General features: G+C 38.7%; 1 non-coding gene across 1 annotated transcript; it reads left to right on the top strand.

Annotated features, from left to right (window-relative positions):
• Positions 1-13,097: 13,097 nt before the first annotated feature.
• On the top strand, positions 13,098-13,203 carry LOC113243902 (U6 spliceosomal RNA). The gene has a single exon (XR_003312240.1). It is a non-coding gene; the product is annotated as a U6 spliceosomal RNA (small nuclear RNA).
• The last annotated feature ends 377 nt before the right edge of the window (positions 13,204-13,580 follow it).

The following is a 13,580-nucleotide window of genomic DNA, read 5'->3' on the forward strand; positions in this document are numbered from 1 at the left end:
ATCTCACTTATATGTGGAATTTAAGAAAGAAAACAGATGAACATATGGGAAGGGGGAAAAGAAAAAAAAAAGGAGAGAGGGAAGCAAGCCATAAGAGACTCTTAACAATAGGGAACAAACTGAAGGTTGCTGGAGGGGAGGTGGGTGGGGGGAATGGGATAACTGGGCGATGGGCGTTAGGGAGGGCACTTGTTGTAATGAGCGCTGCGTGTTATATGCAGGGGATTAATCACTAAATTCTACCCCTGAAACTAATACTATACTATGTGTTAACTAAACTTGAATTTTTATAAAACCTTGAAAGAAAACAAAACAAAACAGACATAACAAAGAGAAGAAGGCATCCAACCGTGAACTTTTGTGTTAGTATCTTCCTCAACTTCATGCCTATTTGGTGATGGTAGTAACAGACTATGAGGTATACTGTGGGAAGGGAGCTGAGGGGCTCTAGAATAGGCCATACTGGAGTCAATACTCTCACATCAAGGACTGTGCAGTAGAATCCTCAGAACTGGGCAAGTTTTTGCAGATTCCTTCAAAGAATTCAACATGTATTCTACAAGGCATTTGAGTACCTACCCTAAATGACATTGAAAGGCAGCCAGTCTCCTGTCCTTAGAAAAAAGGACTGCAACTAACAGAGGAGGGAAATTGCAAGCTTAATTAAGTGAAATCCATCTTTCTAGCCTCAGCTCAGTGGGAACTATAATCTAAGGAAGTGGACAGAAAGGAGGAGACTGCACTTCCCTGTTCTGAGTCAGTGGGCCTAAGATTGACTGCTAAAATGGAATATTTCAAGAGGAGTAGCCCGAGTGTTTTTATTAATTTAAAATGACTAAAAATTATGGGTTCTATCCCAGATGTTAATGGATAGGGAAGAGATATGTGTCAGAGACCATGCCTGTGGCCTACTGAGTGCAGACTTTTTAATAAACTAGTCGTAAGTGTCTAAGGCATCTTGAGCTCAGCATGTACAAAACTGAACTCAAGATTGTCTCCTCTAAATATGCCCTTCTTCCCATCTTGCCTAGATCAGTAAATAGCCCCATTCTCCCGGTTGCTTTGGCCCCAAACCTGAGAATAACCCTTAATTCTTCTCCATTTAAACTAACATTAAGAGAAACAGCAGAATTTGTTGGCTCTACCCTAAAAATACATGTAATGTGAAGACTTCTCCCCTGCTTCACCCCGATCACTATGCTTCTTGTCACACTCACATGTAACTGGTGGTTTTTTTAATCCCAGTCCTCCTAACTGGTCTTCCTGCTTCTTCTCTTGAGTTCCCTGCCCTTGTCACTCTCGGCAGTTAATTCTCCATACAGTAGTCAGAGAGATGTTATAAAATTATAAAGCAGACATTATGACTCCCTGTTCAAACCCACTAGTGGACCCTCATTATGGCTAGAATAAAATCTGCCATTTTTTACCAAGGACTGCAAGGCCTCACATAAGTGGCCCCTGTTTCTCTGACCTCATCTTTTTTTTTTAAATTTTTATTTACTTATTTTTATTTTAATGTTTTTTTATTATATTATGTTAGTCACCATACAGTACATCCCTGGTTTCTGATGTAAAGTTCGATGATTCATTAGTTGCATATAACACCCAGTGCACCACGCAATACGTGCCCTCCTTACTACCCATCACCGGTCTATCCCATTCCCCCACTCCCTCCCCTCCGAAGCCCTCAGTTAGTTTGTCAGAGTCCATAGTCTCTCATGCTTCATTCCCCCTTCTGATTACCCCCCCTTTCTTTATCCCTTTCTTCCCCTACCGATCTTCCTAGTTCTTATGTTCCATAGATGAGAGAAATCATATGATAATTGTCTTTCTCTGCTTGACTTATTTCACTTAGCATTATCTCCTCCAGTGCCGTCCATGTTGCAGCAAATGTTAAGAACTCGTTCTTTCTGATAGCTGAGTAATATTCCATTGTATATATGGACCACAACTTCTTAATCCAGTCATCTGTTGAAGGGCATCTCGGTTCCTTCATGATTTAGCTATTGTGGACAATGCTGCTATGAACATCGGGGTATGTATGGCCCTTCTCTTCACTACGTCTGTATCTTTGGGGTAAATACCCAGTAGTGCAATGGCTGGGTCTTAGGGCAGCTCAATTTTTAACTTTTTAAGGGACCTCCACACTGTTTTCCAGAGTGTTGCATTCCCACCAACAATGTAGGAGGGATCCCCTTTCTCCACATCCTCTCCAACAATTGTTGTTTCTTGCCTTGTCAATTTTTGCCATTCTCACTGGCGTAAGGTGGTATCTTAGTGTGGTTTTGATTTGAATTTCCCTGATGGCTAATGATTTTGAACATTTTTTTATGTGTCTGTTAGCCATTTGTATGTCATCATTGGAGAAGTGTCTGTTCATATCTTCTGCCCATTTTATGATTTATTTGTTTCTCACGTATTGAGTTTGAGAAGTTCTTTGTAGATCTTGGATACCAGTCTTTTATCTGTAGCATCATTTGCAAATATATTCTCCCATTCCGTGGGCTGCCTCTTAGTTTTTTTGACTGTTCCCTTGGCTGTGCAGAAGATTTTTATCTTGATGAAGTCCCACAAGGTTCATTTTATCTTTTGTTTCTCTTGCCTTTGGAGATGTGTCATGAAAAAGGTTGCTTTGGCCGATGTAGAGGTTGCTGCCTATGTTCTCCTCTAGAATTTTGATGGATTCCTGTCTCACATCGAGGTCTTTCATCCATTTGGAGTTTATCTTTGTGTATGGTGTGAGAGAGTGGTCAAGTTTCATTCTTTTGCATGTAGCTGTCCAATTTTCCCAGCACCATTTATTGAAGAGACTGTCTTTTTTCCACCGGATGCTTTTTTCTGCTTTATCAAAGATTAGTTGCCCAAAGAGCCGAGGGTCCATTTCTGGGTTCTCGATTCTGTTCCATTGGTCTATGTGTCTGTTTTTGTGCCAGTACCATGCTGTCTTTGTGATCACAGCTTTGTAGTACAGCTCTAAATCCGGACCTCATCTCTACCATCCTCCCTCTTTCTTGTCATCCATCTGGCTAGAATATGCATCCCTACAGCAGACCCTACATCCTTGTTCTTTTGCCTAGAACACTCTTTCTCTATATACCATCTTTTTCTAGTTACTGTGCTTTTATTTCTTCATGGCATTTATCTGAAAGTTATTATATGTTAATTTATTATTATTTGCCTGTTTTTATTTCAAAATGTAAACTTCTTGAGTGCAGTGGCTTTTTTCCCCACTGTTATATTCTCAGTATCTAGAATAGGCACCCAATATATTTTTGTTAAATGCATTAGTATCTTTGAAGATTTAAAGTTTATTATTTTAGTTCTCTTCAGATTTCTGCAGCTGTATTTCTTTGGGTTGGAATTTTCCAATTTATTGGGACTGATGGAGTGTCACTTGTGGTGCTGGGTTTCCTCATGCATTTCATAATTTTTTTGGGTGTCTCGTATTCCTTGAGAATTATCTTTGTGGATGTTTTATTCTGTGAATATTCTGTTGCGGCTCCCTTCTTGTGGGGATTTTTGTGGTTTTTATTGCCTTAGCTATCAGGGTACAGCATCACCAAACCAGATCTCAACTGTTTTGGCTTGGGTTTCCTGTACTGCATGGATGGCACACTTCCAGCAGAGCTTTGAGCCCTGAGCAGATTAGGTATGGTCCTGTGCAGGTGGCTCTGTTTTCATGGCTAGGACAGATAGGTAGGGTATTTTCTGCTTCCAGTTTTGCTCAGGGAGTCTCAATTCCAATTCTCATGTGGGTTCTGGGTTCTGACATCATTCTACCCTCCAGCCCCTCTTTATGCTTAAGCTTGGCTGTGCATTTTTAATAATAATAATAATAATAATAATAATAATAATAAAACAGCAGGCAAAACCAACTCACCCAGAAAGAAGGTGGTGTATTCTCTAGTGCCTTTGGCATACGTTTTTATCTCCTCCCAGTCCCTTGGGTCTTGGATTTTAAAATCTTCCCTCCCACCCTTTCTGATGCCTCCACTGAAAAGGACACTAAATTCTTCACTTTAGGTTCTGGATTATAATTTCCACCTGCAAAACCGATAGTGCCTTTTGCTAAACTCAGGTGTTCCCAGTTATAGGGCCTGTTCCCAAACATAGACATCTGAGGTTTCCAACCTCATCCTTGGGTCTGGACCATTGACCCTTTTGTCTTTTTTCATCTGTCAGTGAGACTATTTAACTGGTCAGCCTCCTCGTTCAGGATTCAGAAAGAACGTGTAGAATGTCTATGTTAACAGTTCCAGTTTTCTCTCCTCAGATGCCAATCTTTGTGTCCTAACATTATTGCAATTGTTTGAAAGTTATTATAGAAATATAATCAGAAGGTATTTAGATGGAAATAGAGGGGTATATAAGCAAGTTTGCAATCTGTTAGAGTGATCCATGTTTTAAAAATTGGGAAATTTTATCTAAAATCCGGATTAAGTGAGATGCTTTGGCAACTCTCGATTTGCATTCTTGCACAAAGAAATTGGCTAGAGCTGAGCAGCGGCTACCCTCCTTAGACTGTACATGATCTTTCCACAGTTCTTAGGTGATGTACTCACCTACTCATTTATATTATCTTCCTGGGCTCTATTGGCATTTGAATTTTTAAAGTCTTGACAAGAACCTTGGGTTTTAATAGTAATGTAATTTAATTTCAATCCGAGGAACCCCAAGGGATATTGATATTGCATAAAAATCATTTGTAATGTAGGAAGGAGGACCAGATAGTGTGAAAGGTGGTTTCATGAATTCTATGTTAAAGATCACCACTGTCAGTACTTGATTTGGTTTAAACATTGAGTCACTGTTTGTGTCTGTTTCCTGGGAAATTGAGTTAGGAACTGAAGTAATGAGAACTCCTACAGTTATGAATCAAAAAGACTGTCTGGCAGTTCTAATCTGGAGAACTTGGGTAACGTGAAAGCAAACAAATATGAGAAACATGAATCTCAATTTTTTGTACAATTTAGAAATAGAATATCTGTTCTCGGGAAAAGTCTCACATTTGACAGGTTGAGAAGTAAAGAACTTACTTGAGGTTCTCTGTGAAATCACTAAAAAATAAGCAAAAAGAAATCCATGTTACTTTTCTTAAATAGAAAAAACAGTATTATCTAACATTTTCCACTAGTGTCTTTGAGGGAAGGACTTGGGTAGACATAAGAAGAAAGCATACTTTGAGGGAACACTCAAAATTCTCTCTCCATTTAAACATTATTATGGACTTCCTGTTTGTCTCTCAAAAATTTTGCCCACCTCTGTTATTTATATTTTTCAGGATTTTTTGTTGTTGTTGACAAATGCTACTTTACTTCTTTTCTTTTAATCAGTATATTCTTAAATTATCTATAAGGTAGGGGAAGCTGGGTAGTAAGGCAGCAAGAGAGCAGTGAGAAACTCAAATCACTTTAACAGAACGAAGTCTCTTTGACTTTGAAGACCAGAGAACCATAGTAGAGAAACAGGTATAATACTTACTTATGGGAGGTAGGGGCACACCTTAAAAAAAAAAAAAAAAAAAAGATATCAGTGAGTACTTGTTTGAAAGGAACAAGTTTCCTTCTAGGGAAGCATATTTGTGTGAGGAAGAAGCTTGGTAGTCACATGGCTCTTGGTTCAAACTATGGTTCAGTGAACTGTGTTCCTGGGCAAGTATGTGGCCTTGGTTTCTGAGCCCTTATGAAGAGGTCAATTGATTTACTCCAAGGATTAAATGGGATATAATGTAGTTAGAGCACCTATATAGTTCTTATCACTGAGGAGATGCAAAGTAAACAAATGTTTGAAATTAAATAAATGTAAGTTTACGTCACAGGATGAGCAGAAGGCAAAGAAAGGTGAGAGGTATGAGTCTCAGGCTGTTGTACGGGAGTTAGAAATGAGTAGGGCAGAAACAGTTCTGTAGGCCATATGGAGAGCAACAACAACAGAAAACAGTAAAAAACAAACAAATAAAAAAACACAAAAAACGAAACAGACTGAACTTACCTCTGGGCATTGAAGGTGGTGGACCAGCTGAAAGACAGAGAAGTATTTTTGCAAGCCTTTTCTCTTCCACTCTTTTTTCCCCTCTCAGTTTAGAGTTCTTTCTCATTAAGTCATTATAACAAGAGGGAAAATATTCCCTTTGGTTTTAAATCGGCATGATTTGAACTTTCAAAAAAGCATTAATAACCATGGAATTTGGCCATGGGAAGGCAAGTGGTTAAGGAAGTATGTACCCATGCCCAGAAATCCCAGCAGACGCAGGGAAAGAAGTTATAGGACTCCACAGTGGAGGATACGTGGAAGAACTTACGGAGGGCAGGTGGAACTGATCCGGCTGGAAAACAGAGCAGAGAAAATTGTTACCTCCTTTTCCTTTCGTCCCCATTCAATTTGTTTTGTCCTTTGTAACATGTCATTTTTAACTGCTGGGAAACCTTCCCCCTCATCTTTATTTTTTATGTAAATCATGGAATTTGATTTTTTTACCCATGGAATTATTAAAAAGCTAGGAGAATTACTGGTAGTTTGAATACAGAGTGTCTAAAAAAATAGGAATTTCAAGCCTCTAAAATCTCAAATGGCCAGGGAAATTTTCCTCAGATATCTTGGAATTCAAAATGTGGAAAAGCAGACTGGGTAGGGCAGGAGGTCCAAATGAAAAATTGTTCTAGAAACTTCTGCTCCCCTCCTTTCTCTTTCATCATTTTTTCCTTTTCTGTAGGCAGCCTCTTGTTGGTGGTCTCTGTAACTAAGCAAAACTTTTTTTCTCCCCGGTTTATGGAAATCAGTAGGGTTAGAACTTTTTAGTACATCATGAATCACCCAGAGGGACTTTGATAATGGAATAGCAAGGGGCCAAGAGGTACCTCAAGCCCTTTGCATACCAACGTGACTAGATAAAGACTCTTGGACCCTACTAAAAACCAGTCGAGACTGTGGCAGAGAATAAAATGAATATGCAGACTTACTGTTTGGGTGAGGAGTTGATCCTACTGAAAAATAAGCAGAGAGATTTCTTATTGCCCCCTGCTCATGTACTCTCCTATTCATTTTTTCCTATTGGTAAATTTTCCAGGGACAGAACTGCTTGAAAAGTTTTTCTGATCAGGAGTATTTGAACTTTCTAGAAAACTTACAGTCAGCTGGTGGAATTCAGGTTAATGGAGAAGCAAAAGCTGAGAAAATAAGTTTCAAGTTTGTGTACTGGAACTCAAATTCCAATAGACGTTGCTGGACTTTGATAAGTACACAGCAAAGAAACAAACAACTTACTAATTGCTCATATAGAGGACCCAGCTGGAAAACAGAACTATTATCTGTATCTTTGTTTTACCTGTTCATTTTTTCTCCTTCTGTAAGGAAAGTCCTTACCGATCTTTTAGAACCACGGAGAAACTTTTTTCTCTGTTCTTTAATTTCTGTGTGACTCAGTGAACATTTTAGAAACTTATTAATAACCTAGTGGAATTCTGAGTAATGGAAAAATAAGGGTCAGGGAAATAGGAGCTTTAAGATGTTGCTATCCCAATATGGATGGATAAATTTTTGTTCAAGTAGATCTTTTGGACACTGCTGGAGATAATTGAGTTCCAACATGAAGGGAGATAGTCAAACTTACAGGAGGATCCTGTAGCTGAAAAACAAAGAGAGAAATCAATGTGGAAAGACTGGTGAAAGAGGAATGAATTTTCTTGCTTGATTTCAAGAGAGAGTATCAGAAATGTTCATGGAGGGAGCATCGAACCCCTATAGATGTTGTGCACTGTGCTGGAGAACACAGCGGCCGTCATGCCTTGCGGGATTCTGCCTCCTGCTTAGTTTGAGAGGCTTCAGGAAAGAGAGACAATTTATCTCTTCCCTTTTTGCAGTGAGCAGTAACTGCTTAAAATCCTACAGGAGATTGGGAATTTAAACTGTGCTGCTTTTACTTTTCTACTCCCTGTTTCTGTTATTGTGCGCAAGCTTTCATTCATTCATAACAAATGTCATCCCCCCACCCTTGCTGACAGATTACAATAAACTTCAGATAGTTTCCTCTGATATTTTTATGTAATATAATATATCCATATTAAGTTTTTTGGATTATTAAGTGGGGTTTGTATTCCCCTCAATTCATTCATTCCTTGGGTGGGGGTGCAGCCAGGTAGTGGAATAAGGAAGAGATGGAGAAACGTGAACGTCTATACCCACAAGACAGAAGCAAAGGATTCCAGACCCTGTAGGAAGCCGAAGGCAAGTACTGTATAAGAACAAGTACTGGGGGCGCCTGGGTGGCACAGCGGTTAAGCGTCTGCCTTCGGCTCAGGGCGTGATCCTGGCATTATGGGATCGAGCCCTACATCAGGCTCCTCCGCTATGAGCCTGCTTCTTCCTCTCCCACTCCCCCTGCTTGTGTTCCCTCTCTCGCTGGCTGTCTCTATCTCTGTCAAATAAATAAATAAAATCTTAAAAAAAAAAAAAGAACAAGTACGGAACTTACTAGTCATTTCTGAAGTTTCACCTGGCAGAAAAATGGAAGGGAAAAAAAGGGAGAAATCAGTGTGTGTAGAATGAAGATAACTCAGTTCTCCCATGATGGGCTTGAAAAGGGTAACTGCAGGGAGGATGCAGGGAGCTCTAAAACCTGCTTGTCAGCTCAATGCAACATCTGGACTTAAGCCCCCACCCCTGTGCTTCACATCCTCAGGTCTGCTTCTGCGGGTCTGGGGCAGGGGCGTGGCGGTCCTCCTTCCTTTCCATTCCTTTCAGAGGTGGTAAATGCTCGAAATTTCTAGAGGTTCATAATATCTTAAACTTGTACTTCTTTGTACGTTTGTCATGCTCATTTTCATTTATTTCTTTTCCCTACCTAACCTTTTCATTAATTTGAAAAGTTTTCTAACCACTCCTTTTTTTCTTTTTTCAAGTAGTCCCATTTGGAGCACTCATTTTTGTTAAAAAAGAATTATCAGTGCATTTTGCATTTTCTTCAAATCACCTGTAATTTAGGGGAAAGCTAGGAAGGAATACATGTAGCAGTAAAATTTCCATTTATACATTACTGCATGTTTTAAGTGTTTACACATAGGGGAGAGGGAATGAAGCAGGAAAGAAAAGGGAAAGGGAGTCCATGTACCCATATAGGATCTCAGGCACATGGTAGCTATTTGGGGACTTTGGGCCAGATCTGACCCTTCCTTTAGCCCCAGTGAGATCCTCTAAGGTGAGCTGGTTTATGATTTCTCACTTATAAGAATTATGAGAACTTCCAAGCTGTGAGTCTTGGTGATAATTAAGGTACCGAGAAAGGAGGCCCTGAATTAGGAGAACAGTCGATAAATGATGGCTCATGTTTATTCACAAAAGTAGTATTTAGAACCAGCATTTAGGGCAGGCAGCATCCAGTTTTAGTGACCACAGTATGATTGTATGGAAGAATGCCTGCCCTCTCCGTGTTTTGAGTTCCTTTCCTCAAGATATCTTATAGGACCATAAACTTCATGGCACCAGAGATTAACCAAATCTTTCTCTCTTATTCATGACTTTATTTTGGAAGTATATTTTTAATTATTTTTTATTATGTTCAGTTAGCTAACCTATAGTACATCCTAAGTTTTTGATGTAGTGTTACTGACTTTATCACCAAGCCTCATCTCAGTTTCTGATACAAGAGCTCAGCTAGTTGAAGGAATGTTTGAATACATCTGACTTGCCTTCTGATAATGTCCTCTTATTTGGCTTAAGCTTTGGAATGCTATTACTTAATTTCCAGACTCAGAATTTACAATGACCTGCGGTTTGGTTTGTTCTGACACTGTAGAATTTGACCCTGGTTTTTCCCTAGCTAGTCACAATATGAGCGTACCCTTCACCCGCTTTCACTTATAGTTTGTAGTTGCTTGATGCACCTGCCAGTTCTATAATTGAGGCCACCTACCATCATATCCTGTTCCCTGAGGCTGTGTGTGTGTGTGTGTGTGTGTGTGTGTGTGTGTTGGGTGTTTGGGAAGGATAGGACACGGGAAAGAGAAGGCATTGGGAGAAAAGATTGGAGAACTCAGTGTAGACTAGATCCTTAGTAGTATTCCCTGGTACACTTTTCCCAGGAAACTGGGAAGAAAACTGATAAGACCTCAGTCTATTTAAATTTGATTATTTTTTCCTTCTTTTACATTTATTTTTAAAATTTGCTTTCCTTTTTTCCCCCATTTTCTTTACATTGTCTCTGTTGTCTTTGAGTAGGCCCTTTATGAACTACATATTACTTCAGAAGTGAAAAATTACCCTTATTCTTTCTCTGTTACCTTAGGAAATTCCATATTATTATAGAAGCCATTATGACCATTCCTGGGGACATTTTCTTACTTTTTTCTTAAGAAACAACCTTAGAGAATTCTCAGCAAGTGGAAACTGAGATGCATGAAAACATGTCTACCAGTGTCCTTGTGGTAATAGATACATTTGGGACAGGGGACAGGCCCCCTATACACTGTAGAAGATCAAAGAACACCAGAGGGAAAAGATAGATAAGGAACTTACCACTGGGCCCAGTATATTGCACTAAAAATAGAAATAAACATTAATTACGGTGGTTGTTGAACATGATAAACTAATGTTTTCCAAAGGAGAATGGTTAAATAGCTTCCCAGAATTACTAAATCCCAATCTTCAGGATTAAATATTTTTATTGGATTGTATCCTCACCATAAGAATAGATCTTCTCCTAGGAGACTTGCACCCTGTTTTAGTTGGAGGGAGAACCATTTCATGCTTGTCTTTCATTACTACAGGTGTTTGCAGTGAGATCTTTATTTTATTCCTTTCCCTTCATTTTCCCCATCTTTTTATTCTCTTGTCATTTTTTTTCCATTCTCTTGGCTATCCTCCTTTTGTCTTCTTTCTTATGTCTTCCGCCACATTCTCTCTATTGCATCTTTGCTTTGGAACATTCTTCTAATGTATACTGACAAACTGCTATAATTATTATTAGAAAAATATGCTACCTATTACGAATTTGAGTAATATATATGAGTTAATGTATATATAGGAAACTTACCAATAGGTCCTGGAGTTTGCACTAAAAAGAAATCAAAATTGGCATATTAGTATGAGTGTTCGGATGAAGAATAAATTTTTCATTAATTTTATTCTAGGGATGGGGCTTTGGGAGATAGAGTAAGGGAGAAGAAGTGATAACAGTAATAAGAACATTAGGGAGAACTAATCCAGGTATGATAACTATATAGCAAAAGAGATATTGAGCATATATTGCAACTCAGCCTGAGATGAGGATCTCTCTTCTTTCCTGTCAGTAACGGAAGATACTGCTTTTTTAAAGGACCACCCTTGTGCTAAAATATTTCTGAACAAATAATATGCTCTAGGGTAGGCATGAAGGTAGGAGGGGAGGATGTAGTCTTCTCACAGTTTCCAGCTTACTAACGACTGCTTTGATTAGCTTGAGTGTCTCTGGGAAAGAGTCAACAAAACCTGCAGTTTTTAATGAGAATTTGGCTTTCGGTTGATTTTCTAGTTCTGATTAAACCTGCTCTCTTACTTGACAACATTCCTTTTACTTAAGGATGATCTTTGGGGCGCCTGGGTAGTTCAGTCAGTTAAGCGTCTGACTCTTGATTTCAGCTCTGGTCATGTCGTCAGGGTCATGAAATCGAGCCCCGAGTTGGGCTCCATTATCAGAACAGAGTCTGCTTAAGACTTTTTCTCCCTCTCCTTGTCCCTGTCCCTCTCTCTAAAATAAATAAACAAATAAATAATTTAAAAAATAAAAAAATGAAAGGAAGAATGATTTTTGCTTGGTAAATTGCATGTGAACTAGGAGAACTATAAATATCTGTTAGAAAGCCATATCTTTGGGCTTCCCTGAGTGTGGTGACCATGTATTTGGCATGTTCCTTATAGGATCCCTACAGGTTATGTATGTGGAGTTCTTGTAGGATATTTAGGCTCCTGGGGCTTCTAACTCCAAGCAGCTCCTGTAAGCAGCCTATGGGAGGCCAAAGAGAATAGCTCCTGGGTGGTGCAACAGGCACGTGCATAGACCACTTTGAGGACTACAGTCACAGAAGAGGGATGGTTGATGCTGCCCTAGGGGCAAGCTGTGCTTCCTGCCTTAAGTCTCGCTGAGTAGCCTGGTAAAGGTTGGGATCATCTTGTGAGTCTGCATGATTAATTGAATCTAAAAAGATCGCCCCTCCTTTCAGTGGGCATTGCATTGTCTCTCTTCTCCATAGCTCCTTACTTCATGGCACTCATTATGCGAAATATCCCAGTTCTAACCCATAAGCCCCCAAAACCTTTAACTCTGTATTTTTTTTTTTTTCTGTGTAAAAAAGCTAGAAGGTGGATTACCAGTTGTGGATATCCTGGGCCATGAGTTGTAGACAAGCTAGAAATTTAGGTATTTTGCAAAAGTAATTTAATGTTTGCTTTGACTGTATCTATTAAAAAAAAAAAAGTGCCCTTGATCCTCAAGTAGAATTCCTAGGACACCTGCCCTCGGGTATAAGCCACTAAATCTGTAGACAGATGATCATTTCAAATATTATTTTGTTTTTATGTAGTTTTCCTATATTTTCTTGCTCTTTTTCCGTTTTTAATTTGTGATTTTGTAGACTTCTTTTGCTTCTCTTTCTCAGCTTTATTTATACTCATTTACTCTTTTTTCTTCTCCTGCCTCCAACTCAAATCTCCTGCCTTCAACTTTCTTCCTATTTTTGTTTTTTTTTTTAATTTCTCTCAATTTTTCTCTTAACATGTATCCTTATTCTCTGTTACTCTTTGTATTGCATTTTCCTCTCATTTCCTCTCCCCATAGACCTTTTTGTCCACTATTTTTAATATTATAAGTTCATTGTATTCCTGACTAATAACCTTTAGAACACTCAGAATGGTAGTGGAAAGAACTCAATTCGAGCGTCAGCACAACTTCAGTTCTAACTTCATTAACTATCTTCCTTCCCTTATTTTTTTGAAGAATGACTTCTGAAACTCAATTTTTTCATCTCTCAAGGCTTTACCCAACACCATTGAAATGCTGTGTAGGCCCAGCAAAATAATGCATGGGAGAGTTAGAAAAACTGTAAGCCATTATAGGAATCATACAAGGAGTGTTCACTTCAGCAGCACATACTCTAAAATTGGAACGATACAGAGAAGATTAGCATGGCCCCTGCAAAGGATGACATGCAGATTCATGAAGGAATCACACAGAGTGACGAGGTACAGATATAGGACTTCTGTTCATTCTGTCAGGCAAATATGGGAAACCTCAAACATTTTTTTTTTTTAGGTTTCTAATTTCAAAAATTCCTAATTTTTGTTAGGAATCCTATAACCCAGTGTGTGAAGCTATAACTATTTGCGCTTAGTTTGTAAATACGTTCTTATGGACAATTGTATCTTGAACCTAACCATTATTTATAATGTTTCCATGGAAAAATGCAATAGGGTAAGTTCTAAAAGTTGGTGAAAATAAAACCTAACTGTCTTGGAGAGAACTTTTCAGAGAAATCAGATAGTAAGAAAAAATAGGATTTGCATTATTTTGAACATAATCTAATAATTATTTTCAGGGAAAGCAAGAAGTTTAA

Source organism: Ursus arctos, unplaced genomic scaffold (genome assembly GCF_023065955.2).
Source record: "Ursus arctos isolate Adak ecotype North America unplaced genomic scaffold, UrsArc2.0 scaffold_31, whole genome shotgun sequence".
In the NCBI taxonomy this organism is placed as follows: domain Eukaryota; kingdom Metazoa; phylum Chordata; class Mammalia; order Carnivora; family Ursidae; genus Ursus; species Ursus arctos.